Below are 17,026 nucleotides of genomic sequence, written 5' to 3' on the forward strand. Positions count from 1 at the left end.
AACTGGAAACTGGTTTTGTGAAAAAGTAGATAAAGCATTCATTAATTTGATTTTTTTAAAAGAAGAAACAAAATTAACATTACCAAAATGAAAAGGATGAATTTACTACCAATGAATATTAAATTAAGACAATTACTAGGAATCATTTTGTCCAATTGTATGCCAATAAATCTAACCATTTAAGTGAAACAGATGGATTTTTACAAAAATATTAATTGCTCAAATTAACAAAATAAGAAATGGAATACTTAAATAGTCCCATGTTAGTAAAATAAATTGAACAAGCTGTCAATAAACTTCCCAAGAAGGAATGGATTTATCAAATGGAATTTGGGAAAGTAGACAAAGAATTAGTTCTACCAAATTCCTTTTATGATGCAAATATGGTGCTGATACCTGCTCTAGGTAAAGGAAAAGTAAAGGGGGAAAAAAGTATAGATTGAATTCCATTAATGAATATCAGTGTGAACATTTCAAATAAAATACTAGCAAAGAAATTTCAGAAATATATCACAAATATCATACATTATGAGAAAATGGAATATATATAAGGTATGCAGGGCTGGTTCGATATTAGGAAAACTATCAATATAATTGACCATTTCAAGTACAAAAGCCAACAAAAATCACATGAATATTTCAATTAATGCAGAAAATTCTTTTAACAAAATATAACACTCATTCTGAGTGAAAAACATCAGAAAGTATAAGAATAAACGGATCTTTCCTTAAAATAACAAGTAGTATCTATATAACACCTTTGCCAAACATTTTCTACAATGGGAACAAACTGGATAAATTTAGGGGGGAAAATGCCAATTAAAATACCTGTACTTAATAAATGATACCTGGTAGTCTATCTGTCAAAACAAACCTAGGAATTATATGAATACTTTATAAATTTAAATTTAAATTTTTTAAATTAAACTTACACTTAAATTAAACACTTAACTAACACTTAACAAATTAAAAACCACTTAAAAAAATAAAGTCAGATCTAATCCACTATAAAAATATTAATTACTCATAAATAACGAGAGCCAATACAATAAAAATGATAATTCTACCTAAATTAATTTACTTATTTAATACTATACGAACTAAACTACCAAAAATTATTTTGTAGAGCTGAAAAAAAATTTTAAAAATTCATCTAAAAAAAGGCAAGAATATACAAGTTTTTAAAATTTGATGTGACTAAGTCATACCAGATGTCAAAATGTACTACAAAGTGGTAATCATCAAAACAATCTGGCACTGAATGTAAAAAATAGAGTGGTGGACCAGTGGAATAGATTAGGTATTCAATGCATAGCCATAAATGATCATAGCATTCAAGTTCCTGATAAATGCAAATATCCCTGCTTTTGGTATAAGACCTCACTATTTAACAGAAACTGCTGGGAAAACTGGAAAAGAATATGACAGAATCTAGATATGGAACAGAATTTTGTACCACAAAAGGTCAAAATGAATATATGATTTTGTCATAATGTATATATATATATATATATATATATATATATAAGTAAATGGGGAGGAGAGCATGAAATAGTTTACCTATCAAATTCATGGAAAGCAAGAATTTAAGACCAAACAAGGGCTAGAGATAATTATGTATATATAATTTTCTTTACATTAAATTAAAAAAGATTTACACAAACTAAACGAATGCAGCCTAGATTAGAAGGAAAGGAGAAAAATAGAAAGAAAGGAAGACTGAGTGGGAGAGGGAGAGAGGAAAGAAGGAAGGAAGGAAGGAAGGAAGGAAGGAAGGAAGGAAGGAAGGAAGGAAGGAAGGAAGGAAGGAAGGAAGGAAGGAAGGAAGGAAGGAAGGAAGGAAGGAAGGAAGGAAGGAAGGAAGGACATTTATATCTTAAAAATATATCTATAGCAGCTCTTTTTGTAGTATCAAAGAACTGGAAATTGATGGGATGTCCATCATTTGTAGAATGTTCATCAAGGTGTGATATATGATTATAATGATATATTATTTTGCTATAAGAAAAACCTAGAATGCCTTACATGAACTGATAAAAAGAGAAATGAGCAAAACCAGGAGAATGATAATAGCAATACTGTAGAATGATCAGCTATGAGCCCAATTATTCTCCAAGAATACAACTAAGACAATTCTGAAGGACTTGGTGAAAAGTACTATACAGTCCAAAGAAAGAACTAATAGAGTTTGAATGCAGATTAAAGCATATTTTATTTTTCTTGTGTTTTTTTTGGTCTGTGTTTTATTTCACAATATGACTAATATGGGGATAATATGGGGATGTGTTTTGCATGACTGCACATGTATAATTTATATCATATTTGTCAGTCAGGCTTTGAACTCAGGACTTCATGGCTCTAAGATGTTCCCTATGTTATACTGCCCCTCTTAATGTGTGATGGTGATCAAGGTCTTCTTTGTTCCAGATCTATACTTTCCTCTCTTGACTTTCCTAAACCGGCAATGCTGGGACTTTGACCACATCAAATACCCTGAGGATGGTGAGCATACAAAGAATTTAACTGGATGGAAAATGAAAAAGAACGTAAAATATAAGGGGAATCAGGAAGTATTAGGAAAAAAGTTAGAAATTGTGAAGTTGACATTCCTCAAATTACTGTGGCCTCTGTTTTGTAATTCTCAGACAGACCTAGAATCTAGCATTTTGGAATAAAAGTAATCAAATGATGGGGACATTGCTCTTTTAACCCTCATTTGGAAAGATACCTCATGCCACCTTTTGAGATCTGGACTTAGGAGCTGTTTGGTTTTTTAAATAGCACTTTAATTTTTCTTTTTTACCAACATAACATTTCATTTTTCCCAGTTGCATGTAAAATAATTTTTAACATTATTTTTGAGTCCCAAATTCTCTCTCTCCCTCCTTCTCCTCTCCCTTCCCTTCTTTCCTGCCTTAGACAATAAACAATTTAATCTAGGTTATACTTGTGATATCAAGCAAGACATATTTCCACATTTGGACCCAAGAGGTTTTGAAATGTCCAACCCTGACTCATCATATATGCTAAATGTAACACTCAAAGATACAGAAAGTTTGGATCCCTAAAACAAAATTTGCTCATTTCCCAGTCCTACCTTTAAACCCCAAGCATAGGCATTCACTAAGGCTCTCTTTTCTCTAGATAATCTCTCCCACAGTGATCTAATCAACTTTGATGAGATTAATTATCATATCAATATAAATTACTCTCAAATCTATATAACTAGCCCAATCTCTCCTGGACTCCAATCTCACATCTTTAACTTCCATCTGGCCATCTTCAACTGAATCATCCATCAACATCTCAAATTTAACAAGCCCAAAATTGAACTTATGTTCTGTTTCTAACCCATCATTCCTTTAAACTTTGTTCTCACAGGTCTCTTCATACTCAGTACAGAACATCAATTCCTTAACTGTTTTTTTTTCCCCAAAAGTTATTTGAATACAGTGTTCAAGAGATCAAGGGTGTAGCTCAAAAATACTACAAGGAGAACCCTCAGTGAAAAATCGTTCTGGTCTCTTATCCTAGACTGACAAGCTATACAGATCCTTAAAGATCATCTCTTAAAAACCCTTTTATTTTATAGATGAGAAAGACTTTTCCAAGACCACATACAGCTTGTTAGTGTCACAGTCTAAACTTGGGATTCTCAGCTCTGAGCCTTTTCCAGTCTGAAGTATAGCTATTCATTGTTGCCCCAGACTAGTCCTTTGGATAAAGAGTGAGGAAATGTGTAATAACTTCCTCTTCAAGGTCTTAAGAGCTTGCCAAGAAGGAAATGGATTCCATTCATATTCTTACAGGCACTTAATAAAACCTACCCAAAGCCCAATATGCCTAATTACCTCTTTCACAGCATCCTGGAAGACAAGTACTTTGCTTTGTTCTCCATTTGAGTTTTAAGTGTGCAGGGCAAGAGGCAAGGACCTCTGGAACACAGTTCTTTTGTCTATCTGCCCTTTATATTATTGCTTTGTGAGTCATACTCATCACTTACAGCACCTCCAATAAATGTCAAGTTCCTTTGAAAATGCCATATAATTAACAATAATAACAATAATGTAAATTAGGAGTAATCTCTCGGTGATCAAGAATGACTATTGTCTTTGTGCAGTTTCATCTACAGTGTACCCTCATGTGGCTTTGAAGTCCAAAGGCTGAGGCGCAGAGTCTGTGGCACATGGGGCCTGGGACGCCAGTTGTTACAGGAGTTGCAGTTGTGGCCTGGTGTCGGTGTTCACTCGCAGCGGCAAGACGTCGATGTCTCTCATCTTCAAAGGTGATGGCGATATGGTTAATGTGGGTTCGCCAGCTGCTTCTGTCAGAGGCAGCGAGTTCTAGTTGCTTTGGTGTAATGCCAGCCCACTTCAAGTTGTACTTTAGCTGATCCTTGAATCTTTTCTTTGGTCGGCCTTGTTTCCTGAGTCCAGCTGACAGTTCACCATAGAATACCTGTCTTGGTATTCACTGTGGGTCCATGCGAATGACGTGTCCAGACCATCGTAGCTGGGTTTTGAGGACCATGAATTCGATGCTGGTGGAGTTGGCTCTGTCGAGGACTTCCTGGTTGGTGCTGCCATCGGATCCTCATGATTGACCGGAGGGAGCGTTGGTGGAATTGCTCCAGCTGTTTCATGTGCTTCCGGTACAGTGTCCATGTCTCACAACCGTACAGGAGCGAGCTGAGGACCACTGCGTTGTACACTTTGAGCTTCGTCGCAGTGCTTACACCGCTGTGTTGGAGGACTTTACAGCGCAGCCGCCCGAGTGCCTGGCTGGCCTTTTGGATCCTGGCATTAATCTCATGGTCTAGAGACCCGTCGTTGGCGATGGTGCTGCCCAGGTACTTGAAAGTGTTGACGTTAGAAAGCTGCATGCCGTCGATTGTAATGCACGGCCGGTTAGTTGGCCTCCCTGGTGCAGGTTGGAACAGCACCTCTGTTTTGCTGAGGCTGATAGTCAGGCCAAACAGTTTTGTTGCAGTGGAGAACCTGTCCACAATGGTTTGGAGATGATTTTCTTGGTGGGCATGAGAGCACAGTCATCTGCGAAGAGAGCTTCCAGGTGAGTCTCTCTGTTGTCTTTGTTTTTGCAGTCAGGCGGCGAAGGTCGAATAGTGAGCCATCCAGTCGGTATTTGATGTAGACGCCCAGGTCTAGATCCATCACAGCATGTCGTAATACTTGGGTGAAAAATAGGTTGAATAGTACTGGAGCGAGGACACAGCCTTGTTTCACGCCATTGGAGATGTTGAAGCAATCAGAAGTCTCTCCACCAGATAGAATTTCCCCTGTCATGTCGACATGAAAGAGCTGGATCAGTTTGACGAATTTTGCTGGGCAACCGAGCTTGCTGAGGATCACCCACAATGTGTCCCTGTTCACTGTGTCGAACACCTTTGTCAGGTTTATGAAGACAATGTAGAGACTCAGGTTCTGCTCAAGACATTTTTCCTGCATTTGCCTCACTGTGAACACCATGTCGATGGTGCTACAATCTGGTTGGAAGCCACATTGTGATTCAGTCAGGTTCTGCTCTGAAACAGATGACAGGAGTCTGTTGAGTATAACACGGGCGAGGATCTTTCAGGCAGTGGAGAGTAGTGAGAAGCCACTGTAGTTGTCACAGGCTGCTCGTGAGCCTTTGTTCTTGTATAAGGCTATGATGGAGGCATCTCTGAGTTCTGGGGGCATGTCTTCCTCTTCCCATATGCTGGTCAGCACTATGTAGAATGCCTGGAGCGCCTTTCCATTTAAGGCCTTGTACACCTCGGTTGGGATCCCATCTTTATCAGGTGCCTTGCCTGCACTCATTTGTTTAATGGCTTTTTGGACTTCCTCTATTGAAGGAGGGACATCAAGTTGTTCAATGGAGGGGTTTTGGGGGATCTGGTCAAGGATACTTTGGTCGACTGAAGAGGGTCGGTTGAGAAGCTGACTGAGGTGTTCTTTCCACCTGTTGCTGATGCCTTTTTTATCTTTTATGACAGTGTCACCATCAGAGGATAGCAAGGGAGTGATGTTGGGTTTTAATGGCCCATAGACAGTCTTGAGGGCACTGAAAAATTGTTTGTAGTTTTTCATGTCAGCAAACTGCTGGATTTCTTCTGCCTTTTCTTCCCCACCATCGGTCTTGCATCTTCCTGATCTCACGCTGCACCGTGGCTAGGAGAGACTTGAATCTGTCCTTTTTAGCAGCAGAGTTTGGGTTATTTTGCCACTGCATAAAGGCTTTGTTCTTCTTGCTCAATAGTTCTTCAATAGCAGTGTTGTTCTCGTCAAACCAGTACCGGTGGTTGCATTGTTTTGGGCCTAGGACTGCCTTTGATGTTTCCTTCACTGCGTCTCTGAACTGGTTCCACTTCTTGGTTGAGCTTCCAGTGAGTGGTCCCTTGACAGAGAGCTTGTTGTCCAGGCAGGCCTGGAATGTTTGCAAATAAGATGGTCTCTAAGACGACTCACGTTGTAAAATACGCGAACTGCCTGGGCACATTTTGTATGGCGAGGTGCAAAGCGCATTTGAAGAGTCGCTCTAACCAATCAGTGGTCTGTCCAGCATTCAGCTCCTCTCATGGCTCTGGTGATCTTTACATCCTGGATGTCTCGCCTGCGTACAATGATGTAGTCAATGAGTTGCCACTGTTTTGATCGTGGGTGCATCCACGTTGTTTTATATTTGTTCGCCATTCTGAACACAGTGTTCATGATGGTGAATTTGAACTCTGAGAATTTGCTGAGTAGCAGTAGGCTTTTGTTGTTCATTTTGCCCACGCCGTGTTTGCCGAGCACTCCTTTCCATCTTTCATGGTCCTGGTCAACGCGGGCTTTGAAGTCTCCCAGTAGTATCAGCTTGTCATTTGTGGGCACTGAGTGCAGGACGGCACTCAGGTCAGAGTAGAACTGCTCGATGGTCTCCTCTGTGCTGGTCAGTTTTGGGGCATATGCGCTGATGATTGTGGCATAACGGTCTTTGCTGAGAGGCAAAAGGATCTTCATGAGCCTCTCGCTGATGCCCACAGGCAAGTCTGGCAGCTGTTTGAGCAAGCTGGTCTTGATAGCCAGGCCAACACCTTGGATTCTGTCTTCATTTGAGGCTCTACCTTTCCAGAAGAAGGTGTATCCAGTGGTGGGTTTGCTGAGTGATCCCTCTTCTGGTAAGCGTGTTTCGCTTAAGGCTGCAATGTCGATGTTATATCACACTAGTTCTTTACCGATTAGAGCTGTTCTTCTCTCAGGTCTTGGGGTATTCTCTCTATCAAGTAATGTCCTGATGTTCCATGCTCCTAGTAGGAGTTTCTTTGTATTTTTTCTTTGATTTCGACCGCTTAAAGGGGATGACCCGCCAGCTGCGGTGTGCTGACCGGGTGTTTGTAGGGCAGGCAATGTTTGGGACACCTTTTCTAGTCCCCTCCCTTGATTAGGGTGAGCAGTGCTGTCCTAGAGAGGGCTGCTCAGTCGCCCAGGATGCTGCCGAATGTCTCTGCTGCCCTACAGGGCTGAGCGACCACTGGTCCGTGAGCCGTCTACATGCAGGATCATGACTACAACTGCCAGTGGTCACCTCCACCTGTTGCATCGTCACTCCCCCATCGCCGCAGCTCATGAAGAGGGTGGACGGGGTTAGGATAGATGAGTGTGCACAAAGATACTTGTGTGTGAAAGAGATTTAAGTGGAAAAGCCGATGCACAGAGACAGTCCCACTCTCTCGGCGTTGGAAGCCTGGGTCCAGTGGAACGAAAAATTGTTACGTCTAGAGACTTCCTCAGCTGCATTAGATGGCTGTGTTGTCTTTTGTGCTCCAACATGCCCTAAGCACTCCACAGTGCTTTGCTGCGTCGCCCTCTCAGCCGTTGAACCGTCTTATTGGTTTCTTCCGTCTGTTCATCCGAAGCAGTCTTCACATGCTGGGTGAGCAAAGCCCTGGTTCACCAGGGGTCGACAACCCGATGGCTACCCTCACAAGGTTTGGCCTGCCTGTCAAAGCCATTGCCCGGGGTGTGGCCACTGCCGCATGCTAGCAGCTACTGGGAGCCACAAGTGAGAGCTGGGTGTCAGGTAGGGGTCAGAGGCTGGAGAGCTGCCCTAGGAGGGCACAACAAGCCCTCCATACCAGAGATACTACCCCTCCCTAAGTACCCCATACACCCCTATGAGTGCATGGGGTGCTCAGGGAGGTAATGTATAAAGAATTGATTTTGGAACCAAGAAAACCTGAGTTCAAGACTCACCTCCTACTCCTAGTGGCTGTTTGCCCCTCAGTAAGTTAAACTTCAAGTTCCACCAACAAGTGTTTAGGACTAAATTGAAAGTCAAATGTATATCTAAATTTATAGAGAGAATTTCTTCACCAAGAATTCTTTACACAGGAGTTATTAACCTTGAGTCCATGGATCACCACCACCATTCCCAAGTGTCCCAAGGATAAATTACAGGATTCCCATGAACTTGAAAAGAAAAATATTATAGTGCTATTTTTTATTAACTCCAAATTAAAATTTTACTGTTCTTTATTCTAAGCCAGGTTCTATGTTCTTTACCAGACTGCTACAAGAGGAGTCTATAACTACCCACAACAATAACAACAAAAAGGTAAAGAATCCCTGATAAAGGAGCAGCTAGATGGATCAGTGAATAGAGAGCTAGAACTGGAGACAGGAATTCCTGGGTTCAAATTTGACTTCAGTCCCTTTTGAGTTGTGTGACTCAGGGCAAGTCATTTAATTCCAATTTCTTAGTCATTACTGCTCTTCTGCCTTGGAACTGATACTAACTATCCATTATAAGATAGAAGGTAAAGGTTTGACCAAAAAAAAAAAGATTCTCTCATTAGGATCAATGAATCACAGGCTAACAATAACAAAAATAATAATGCACATTAATAATAGCTTTGTAGTATTAATAAGAGCTCATCTCTCCTTGGTACTTTAGGGTTGACAGAGCTCCCTTCTCATAGCCTCCTGATAAATAAGGTTGTGAAATTATTATTGCCTGCATTTTACTGATGAGGAAACTGATTCTCAGGAAGGTAAATTCAGTAGACCACACATTTAGAGCTAGAAAGAGCCTTATATGGCTTCTCACTCAACTGCCCAATTTTATAGCTAAGGAGGCTGATCCTTAGAGATAGAGAGATATGTGCAGGATCATAGAGTAAGTTCCAGGGCCAAGTCTCAAAGCTATTTCTACCTAACTCCAAAGCTAGTCTTCATGTGATCAGAGATTTAGAAGTAGGGAGACCTTTGAAGATCAATGAGTCTAATCCTCTCATTTTTCAGACTTGGAAAGTGAAGCTTAAACAGGTTAAATAATGTTCTCAAAGTCATAAGGAGACTAAGTGAAAGATCTAGGATTTGAACTCAGGTTCTGTGACATCAAATCCAGTGATCTTTTCACTGTACTACATTTTATTTTTCACTCTTTCACTATACCAGCTGTTTCATCCATTCCTTGGATTATTTTGAGTCAACATTGTATAAGAATTATTTAGGAAACATAAGTTGCATCTGTTTTGCTTTCCCTAACACATTTCTATCTGAATATTTTTTTCACTTTCAGCATTCTGGGTTTGTGTGTTGAAGGTGGCACCATTCTATGCAACACAACTTCTAACCTCTGTTTCTCTTCTAAAACATTACTCCTGGGTAGACCGGTAAAGAAAAAATTTGAAACACACATCTGGAACAACCGTTTTTGTTAGCTTTAATAAATTTGGGATTTTTTGCCGGCTGAATAACCTGAAATTCCACCTTTATTTCAATACATAGAAGTGTGTGTGTGTGTGTGTGTGTGTGTGTGTGTGTGTGTGTCCATGTACTCCCAAATACACAAGCATGCCATGTTTGTGACATTAGCAACAGGGTATGGCTACCGACTAGGAGATTCTGGTTATTTACGACACAGTACTGAAAAAAGTCTGCAAGAACACATTTTTAAATGCAAGGTCTCAGTACTGATTGACATGCTCTGTACGATAGTCAAATCTGGCAGGTGCATTAGCTCGCATCCCTCTGATCTGTACACATCCACACTTGTCTTCTTAGGGTACTTGGTAATAAGCTTCTTTAAAGATCCCTGAGTAAGCACTGAAGATAATATCTGGAGTATGTAGCACTCAGTCCTTTTAGAATGGCTTTTTCCTGCTCCTTTCGTTTTCTTAAGAAAATGTCAGTTTAATCATATCTTAATGCTTTGATAATGTGTTTCTTTACATAGCTGTAGAACGCTCACTTCAGTGTTTTAAAAGCTTGAATGTAGATGTAAAAAATGAGATTACTTTTCCTAATGGAATAACCAAAGAGGTATATGAAGTTCCTCCAACTTATAAAATATGTTGAGAACAAATAATGAGGCCCAGAGCTATCCCTTCTGTACTCAGTGCAAAGGAGCAGTTTTATTTTAGCCCCACCATTTGCGTCAGTACATAAATACTGAACATTCCAAACAGGGTACATGGTAACTTGGGACATTCTTTCATTAGTGACTTTCTAGCTACCCATGTAGATAATCACCAACCAGAGTACATCATCACTCTTGTGGACCAACAAAGAAAGCAATAGAAAAATTGTTAATAGTTTAGGGTTGTACAGTGCACAAGAGGGGGCCCCCAGCAGACACCCCAAATCTTAAGAGTACAGGTGCAGGTGGATATAAACAGACCTGCAATTGTTTCATTAGAGTAACACCCATGAATCAACAAGAGTCAAAGGGGGCCCTGTGGCATATTTGAGTGACCAAAGAAAAGGAAGGGCATAAATACCTGGTGAGGTGAGAGAGAAGAATTCATTCTTATCAGCAATTATCCGCCTAGAAGCAATTATCATAGAATTATACTTATCAGCAACATGGCCAGCTTTGGTGCTGGTGAACTGATTTCTGCCAGAACCACCTCCTGTGGCATCTTTTTTTCATTAGTTTATTGAGAAAAGCATTTTTAGAATAGGAAGTCTATATGATTGATTATAAAACTAAAATGCTCGACATGAGACCTTGGGTTTTGGGGACACTGTGGCAGTACAAATTTCTCTGGTTTTCATGGTGTCTATGATATCCATATCATAGATCTCACTTGTAGGAGCTTGTCTCTGCTCCAGACTGGTCCCTTCCTCCTTCCCACCATTTTTTCTTCCTGTCCTTCTTTCTTAAAGCTTCCAGGTCATAGGTGTGTTTTCCCTATTTGATTTGCCAGTGAATACTGAGAATCTCCATTCCTTTGCCATTAGAGATGGAATACCAATTAGAGCTTCCTGAGGAAGAACCTAACTCTACTCACAGGTATGAAACTTAACATTTTCAAAAGTCTTATTTGTTCATGTATAAGAGATTAAGGATTCAAGTTCCTCATATACATATGTGTGTGTATATGTATATATAAAATGAATAAAATGTCCCTACCATTGAAAAAATATGGATGTGCCAAGTCTGAGAATAGTCCCTCCAAAGTTCTATAGCCATCCCTCATCCCTCTTCCTGTAGTAATTTCAAATCTGCTGCATTTGAGATTCTAATAACCTCCCCAGTTGTCTTCTTAATTGAAACTACTTCATTGATTGGGCATCCTTTGTATGAGTTAAATTATACAATTATAAAAATGCTTTACTTTGTCAGTTACTACCCTGTCAGAATTTTGTTTTGGTAAAAATATACTTTAAGACCCCTAAATATTGCCACATTCACAGATAGGCAAAAAAGTCACATAGCCTGTGCTCACCACTAGAGAAGGAATCATAGAATCTCCAAGTAGGAGCGTCCGCAGAGGCATCTATTCCAACCTACACAGAAATAAGAATTCCCTCAACAATATACCACAATGCATCTAGTAAAAGTCACTTCCAACACAGTCTATTTCACCTACAACAAAAGTTTAAATCTACTTAATTGCAGCTTCTACTCATTAGGACAAATCTAATTTCTCTTTCACATGTCAGTTATCTTGTTGTCTCTAAGTTTTCTGTTTTTACGTTCAATATACCTAAATCCTACAGTGGATCCATCTATGGCCCTATCTCAAATCTGTTCACCATTTTGGTCACCCTCCTCTGGATGCTGTCTAACTTGTCAATGCCTATCCTAAAGCATCGCATTAGATTGGACTAGAGGATCCCAGACGTTATTTTACCAGAATAAGAAACAGTTCTGTCACTTCCTAGGCACAAACACTATTCCTCATTTGACATACAAAGGATCATATGAGCATTATGAATGGCATGTAGCATTCTTGATTCATCTTAAGCCTACAATCAACTATGTCCAGGAATGTTTTTAGACAAATTATTGCTTAGCCAAAGTGCCTCCAACTTGTTTGTGTGAAGTTGATTTTGTTCAACATACAAGTCAAAATTTGCCTTTGTTCACATGAAATTTTATCTTATTTGATTTGGTGCCATGTTTTAATCTACTGAGATATCTTCAGATCCTGAATTTGTCATCTAATATGTAGACCCTATATCTTAGCTTTGTATCATTTGCAAATTTGATGGGCATGACATCTACACATGTATCAGAATCATTAATAAAATAGTTAAATAGCCCAGAGGCAAACACAGATCACTGGAGTAGTCCAGTGAGAACCTCCTTATCCTTTACAAGATTAGTCAAGCAGCAATGACTGTGATACATTCCTTTAGGTATTAGCAAGGATAGGTGTCCTGCCAATTTACCAAAGAAGAGTGATCATATTTACAAGTGCTGGCTTTGATGTCAAGGGCATAAAGACAATGCAATCCTTCCACACTAAAGAGCATATTTTTAATTTTTCATAAATGAGAGACTATCAATCATCTCCCTTTAGGAACCAGACTGGTAGCTTAAAATAGGTCCTTCTAATTTGATACCAAACCATTAATGACTGCTCTCTGGTTTTGGTCATTCAATCCATTGCAAATCCATGTAATTTTAGTCTATATCTCTTCAAAATGTTCACAAGAATAGCATGAAAAGCCTTTTCAACTAAATTGTATGTCAGAATTTAGGTAAACTTTCAATAGCATTCCTTTTATTTGCCAATCTAGTAACCATTTGGAATAAGTATGCATATATTTGTTATGCTAGTAAACATTTTTATCAATGACTTAGATGCTTAGATGACATGCTTAACAAGTATGTGTGTGTATGGGTATGTGTGTGTGATCTAGCCTTAACTATTCTTGATGGCTTTGTGATCACAGCTTCTTTTTTCTAGATGTTCATTAATAATTCATTTAATACTATTTTCTTACATTCCACTAAAAAGCAAAGTAGATTATTTAAATATTTCCCTGTATTTTGAAGACTCAATTCTCTCCTCTTTTAAATATCAGGAAAATATTGACTCTATTCCTATCTTCAAATACCTTTCCAGTTTTCTGAGTCCTTTCAAAAGGTCATTGGCAATAGCTCAACATCTTTTTATCTGATTAGCACTCTTGGGTATAGTTCATCTGGGTCAAGTGACTAGAATCAATCATGTGACTCCTTATTTATATTGGGGATTGACTATTAGTCATTTTTGTCTTATCATTTCCAATAAAATATCATTCTCATTGGCAAAGAATAAAAAGTTCCAAATCAAAGTTAACCCAGGAACACTGAGTGGCTAAGTGAATTGAGAGCCAGGTCTAGAGATGGGAGGTCTTGGGTTCAAATTTGCTTTAAATATGTCTTAGCTGTGGGACTGAACAAATCATTTAACCCCCATTACCTAGCCCTTACCACTCCTCTGCCTTGGGATTCATACACAGTATTTATTCTAATGGAAGGTAAGGGCTTTAAAAAAAGAGTTGGCCAGCTCTCTCTTCTTTCTATCTTCACATTTTATTGTCCTATCTTAAGGATGAGTTCAGGCCCTTCTTTGATCCACTTCCTTCTTCTAATGTAACATGTTTTGTTATCCTTTATTTCCTCCCCAACTTCAACTCATTCTAATATTTAGCATTCTTTATCTTACTTTATTATCATTATATGTGTGCGTGCTATATCATATCTATGCATGTATTATTTATTACATGCTCACAAGCAGGTATATGAACTATATGCTTAAGTACAGGTGATTTTTCAGTGCATCTATATTGATTTCATTGAAAAATCCATTCTTTTCTTCTTATTTTGTAATACTTCTCTAGGCCCATTGAGAATTTCATTCTTGAGTGTCCCCCATTTTTGAAGACTGTTTCCTCATAAAATTTTAATATACTGAGTCATACCTAACTTCTGAATCACTTGAAATCTTCTCTTCCCAAATCTAATAATGTATAATCAAATTATCCCTGCATCTGCTTTCCTCTATCACAAATTCTAAGAGGAATGAAGGAAAGAAGGGAGAGAATTCATAGATTATATTCCAGTGGCTATTTTATTCCTGTTTCTGCCTCCATTTATCTTTTCCTAAATCCTTTCCAGCAAGATTTCTCTTTGATTCCTCTACTTCCTTAGATAGTGTTATGTTCTACTCCCCTTTTTACCTACCCTATTTCATTCAAATAAAGTACATACTTTCAATGCTCCATTCCAGGCATGTATGTCATCAAATTCAGGTATTTGTATTAGGATATCTGGTTTATTTTGGTTGTTATCCATAATTTTGCATTTATCTGGTATAGCCATCTGAAGTCATGATTCTCATTGTTGAATCCTTTCTTGGATTTTGTCTCCTGTGAACTTTTTCTTGCACCCATTGCAATTATCCATCCTATATAGTCATTATTCTCTATGGTATCTGACTGGACAACTATAAATAGTTTTCTGATTCCCCTGACCTTTTCAGTTGAAAGCCTTTTTTAATAGATTTGGAAGAATCCAGGGATATCCAATCTTAATGGTGCACATTAGGCGTATGCAATACCAACCAAGCCAATAGCTTGATATTGATATTTTAAGGTTAGGGACCAGAGGCTCTAGTCTCATTCTCAGATGGAGACCACCTTCTTTACTGGGTTTTCACTTAGGAAACTCATCTTTCTCTTCTGAAATGTTTACCTTCAACTAAAAGCAGTGATGAAAACACTACCTCTATTCCACTGCCATAGAAGGAACAGATGGCATCTGAATGCTGATTGAAACATATCAGTCTTCACTTTATTTCCTTCATGAATATTTATGTAGTACAAGCAATATGTATGTTCTTCCAAAACATGACAAACATGGAAATGTGTACAATATAATATGTGTATAATCAATTTCATATTACCTGCCTTTTGCGGCAAAAAGGGTGGGAGGGAGAGAGAGAACATGATAGAAAATATCAGAAAATAAATATTAAAAATTGCATTCACGTGTAATCTAGAAAAATTGTAATGAATTTGACTAAATTTTAAAAATAAAAATTTTAAAAACACTACCTCTATGCTTAGTTTTCAGTTACTAATCAGAGTTTTATAAACTCTAGAGAAATGATTCTTCTTTTTAGAGAGTAAATTCATCCAGAAAAATTGATATTGTCAATTCTAAACTAGATCTGAGTCATGTCTGAAACACTATTACTTATTCCTCCATTCCAGGTATAAATCACTGAATCAACAAACATTTATTAAGTAACCAAGTGCTAGTCATAAATATGCAAAGACAATAGTGAAATAATCACTGAATTTATAGTTTATAGACACAGCATGTATACATACAAGCATATATAAAATAACCATAAGATGATTTGAGGAAAGGCATTAGCCACTGAAAGAATAAAGAAATGATTCATGTAGAAGGTAGTACTTAAGTTGAGCCTGAAGGAAAGGCAGCTAGGTTGCAACCTAGTGGTTAGAGTATCAGGCGTGGAGTTGGGAGACCAAAGTTCAGATCTGGTCTCAGACATTTCCCATCTTTGTGAGCCTGGAAAAATCACTTTTACCTCTATTTCCCTCAGTTTCCTCAACTATAAAAGAAAGATAATGGTACCTACCTCCCATGGTTATTTGAGGATCAAAAGATATAGTTGAAAAGTATTGACACATAGAAAGCATTTTATAAATACTAGCTATTATTAAGGAAACTAGGAATTCAAAGAGGTAAAATAGAAATGCACTCTGGCCTTGGGGATATCCAAGGCAGAGTCAGAAAATGAAGTTTAAGAAAATGGTGAAATATATATGAATGATGTGAAATGAATATTTTAAAAAATGAAGTATGAGATGAGGTCCTGAGGCAAGAAAGTAGGAGAAGAGGGAGCTATGGAAATCTGAGGAGAAGAGAATTTGGTACAGCCCCTGGGAAGAGTAGTATAGCAAACATTTGGGGAAAATAGAATTTTTGGGTCCCTTTGAAATTAGATAACAAAAATTTGTCATGGACTGGTTCAGTATAATATTGTGATTCTTTTGGCTCCACAGCATCATGGGAATATAGGTGAAAGAGGCCTGTGATTGAGGTTTGACAAGATATTTTAGGAAATAGAAACTTGGGAACAAGGTATTTGAGAGTAGAGGATAGCAAAGAATTGGGTTGGTCCACCAAGAGGATGAGATAGGAAAGGAGAATAGTATAGTCAGTGGGAGTGGGGTTGATGGCCTGGAAATGAAAAGGCAGAGTGATTCTGTTAAGTTTGAGATGCCTAAGGGAAAATTAGTTTTAAATATCCTATAGGCAATTGGTGATGTGGGACAAGAGCTCAGGAGAGTGTAAGGTGACAGACAGATAGATAGATAGATAGATAGATAGATAGATAGATAGATAGATAGATAGACGAATACTTGTGAAAGTTATCAAAGATAATCATTAAATCCTTGTGCACTAGAGAGATGGCTGAGAGAAAGTAGAAAAAGAAAAGAGGAAAAGAGTAACTAGGTGGCTCAGTAGATCCAGAGCCAGTCCTGGAGTTTGGAGTTCAAATCTAGCCTCAGAAACTTCCTAGTTTTTTTTTTACCCTAGGAACTCAGTAAACTCCAATCACATAGCCCTTAGTAATCTTCTGCCTTCATATTTACACTAAGAGAGAAGGTAAGGGTTTAAAAAAATAAGAAAGAAGAGGAAGAAAAATAATAGAGAAAGAAAAGAGGACAGAGCCTTAATATTGTGGATTTGGAGGGTAGGTTATGGATAATGATCCAGCCAATGAAAC

At 38.4% G+C, this 17,026-nt stretch overlaps 1 pseudogene; it reads left to right on the forward strand.

Annotated features, from left to right (window-relative positions):
• The first annotated feature begins 9,841 nt into the window (after positions 1-9,841).
• The window catches only part of LOC103104267 (NADH dehydrogenase [ubiquinone] 1 beta subcomplex subunit 9-like), a 135,889-nt pseudogene continuing 128,704 nt past the window's right edge, over positions 9,842-17,026 (forward strand).

The sequence above is a fragment of the Monodelphis domestica genome, chromosome 3 (assembly GCF_027887165.1).
Source record: "Monodelphis domestica isolate mMonDom1 chromosome 3, mMonDom1.pri, whole genome shotgun sequence".
In the NCBI taxonomy this organism is placed as follows: Eukaryota; Metazoa; Chordata; class Mammalia; order Didelphimorphia; family Didelphidae; genus Monodelphis; species Monodelphis domestica.